Genomic DNA, 2,406 nt, shown 5'->3' on the forward strand with positions numbered 1-2,406 from the left:
AGCTGACTTCCTGCCCTTTGGGCGGGGGGCTGGACTCGATGATCTTCTGAGGTCCCTTCCAGCCCTAATGTCTATGAAATCTATGAAATCTGACATGTTTCAGAAAATTTCAGAGTTTCGGAGACAGACTTGCAGGGAAACAGCTGTATGCAGTGCGGGGCAGGCAGCAGCAGCGAGGAGACCCTGGCGTGGATCTCTGCTCTTTGTGGAGCCAGGTTGGGTGGCAGGACATAACCTGCCTCATGATCTGGCTCTGTAGGGAGCAGAGATGAGGGACTGCACTGGGTGGGCAGCAAGGAGACCCCGGCACAGCTCTCTGCTCCCTGCAGAGCCAGGTCGGGTGGCAGGGCAGTGCTGGTCCCTGCTGCGTATCCTGGCTTCACAGGGAGCTGAGATCTGTGCTGGGGTCTCCTCACTGCCACTGCCTTCCCAGCACAGCTCCGTGTTGCCGGGGACAGCAGCAGTGGCAAGGAGACCCGTGGCATGGATCTCTGCTTCCTGTGGAGGAGAGTCATGCAGCAGGCACCAGCAGGCTTGCCTGCTACTCTGCACTGCTTCTCTGCCCCATGACCCAACGTGACAGGGATCAAAGATCTGTGTGGGGGTCTCCTTGTCTGCACAGAGGGCAGTGGCCCTCCCCTTCCCCCAGACAATCCATCCACAGCCCTGTCCTGCTCCCCTCTGGGGCCCCAAGCCCTGCCCAGCTGGGTAAGGCTGTGAGAAGCTTGCTTTGCAGCCTATTCAAAACAGATTCAGAGGATATTCGGCAGAGCTGAATCTCTGAAACAGATTCAGCCAAAATGAAACAGGACAGTGACCGAAACACCGAAATGAATCGCTGTCCTCTGAAACAGCCAAACCCAAATCAAAACACAGCTGTTTCGCACAGCCCTATTGTTTACACTTCAAAGAAGGTGCATATTAAATGCACTTTATCAAGTCCTTTTGTATTTTGCCTATTGCCATTATATGAAATATGTATGCATACAGCATATACGCACAAATAATGTGCATATTATATGTAGTACCTCACCTCAGTCTTGCTGAAATTGGTGGTATATCTCCCATTGACTCTGGAAGCAATAGCAGGTGGAGTCATAGTTTCTCTGCAAGATTTAGCATTCTTATTTCTGTTTGTATCAACTGTAGGCTAGCATTGTATTTGCTGCAACAGGCTCTTCTCTTAAACTAGTAATTGGTAAGCATATACCAAGCCTGGCATGTCGGTGAATGAGACTTTTCTTTTAGCTGGTTTTCAAATGAAATTCAACATTGCAAAGGGGAAATATCCTGTGGTGAAAAACTTAGTGCTCCAATCTGCTTAGTTTATCAAAAAAGATTGAGATGAATTGATGGCAGTGTAAAAGTACCTTCATGGGAAGAAAATACCAGGCACTAACAGCCTCTAATCTAGTAGTAAAAAGGCATAACAAGAACCAGTGGTTAGAAGCTGAAGCCAGAAAAATTAAAATAGAAATGGACACATTTAACAGTGAGTATGATTAACTACTATAAAAAACTAGCAAGAAAAGTGTCAAATTCTTATCTTTTGATGTCTTCAGATCCTGGCTTGAGGCCTTCTAGAAGATATACTTTAGTCAAACACAAGTTATCAAGCACAGTGCGGCGGTAACTGAGTGAAATTTAGGAACCTGTCATGTGTAGGAAGTCAGATTAGATGATCTAATGGTTCCTTCTGGCCTTAAATTTTTATGAATCTATGAATTTCATCTCTCTTCTGAAGATTTTTTTTAACCAAAAGAAAGAGAGGAACTCTTGCAAGACAGGAAGCCTTTAGACCATATCAGTTGTGTGTAGAAAATAATATTTGTTTTAAAAAAGCCTCTTTCTGGCTACAGAACCTCATATTAGAATGAGTTTTTCTAAAAGGTATATTATGAAGAGAGAACAAATTCTGATATTACATTTACTTACCCCTATATTCCTGAAGCGGAGGTAGTGAAACCAGGTCTTCAGAACTTATCCTCCATTTTTATGTTCCGGATAGCAAATAAAATTTGATTTGCTCAGGACAGCCCGGTTAGCAGATTTTTGATTGCTAAAGATTTTGGACAGAATCCCAGTTTTGAAGTAAGAGGTCATAATAGTAAGTATGAGTAGCATAGCAGCTCTGATGATGCATTTTCCATGATTAACGGAATTAACCTGGTTTTTGAATAAATTTTAATGAGCTATGGTTCAAGGCTCAAGTGAACGTTTGCAGAGGGTTCTGTCCAGCATATATGCTGTGAGAGAACTCATTCAAGGAGAGTCTCTTCCACAAGCCATGAGTTGTGGAAAGCATATTGGGATCGCCTTTTGCAGTTTGCTAATCTGTTGAATTTTCAGACTGGCTGCCCTCCAGAATTGTAGTAATGTTTCTTGAAAAGCATAGCCCCCTCCCCC

At 44.2% G+C, this 2,406-nt stretch overlaps 1 protein-coding gene and 1 long non-coding RNA gene across 3 annotated transcripts in view; one reads left to right on the plus strand and one right to left on the minus strand.

Annotated features, from left to right (window-relative positions):
* The window catches only part of NAALADL2 (N-acetylated alpha-linked acidic dipeptidase like 2), a 989,869-nt gene that overhangs the window by 293,792 nt on the left and 693,671 nt on the right, over window positions 1-2,406 (plus strand). The gene's annotated exons all lie outside the window — the stretch shown is intronic.
* Window positions 1,851-2,406, minus strand: part of LOC109287998 — a 9,246-nt gene continuing 8,690 nt past the window's right edge. Inside the window, exon 3 of the long non-coding RNA XR_002095042.1 lies at window positions 1,851-1,862. This is a non-coding gene — a long non-coding RNA (uncharacterized LOC109287998). The remainder of the gene's footprint in view (window positions 1,863-2,406) is intronic.

Source organism: Gavialis gangeticus, unplaced genomic scaffold (assembly GCF_001723915.1).
Source record: "Gavialis gangeticus isolate Ggan-Ray unplaced genomic scaffold, GavGan_comp1, whole genome shotgun sequence".
NCBI classification, from domain to species: Eukaryota; Metazoa; Chordata; order Crocodylia; family Gavialidae; genus Gavialis; species Gavialis gangeticus.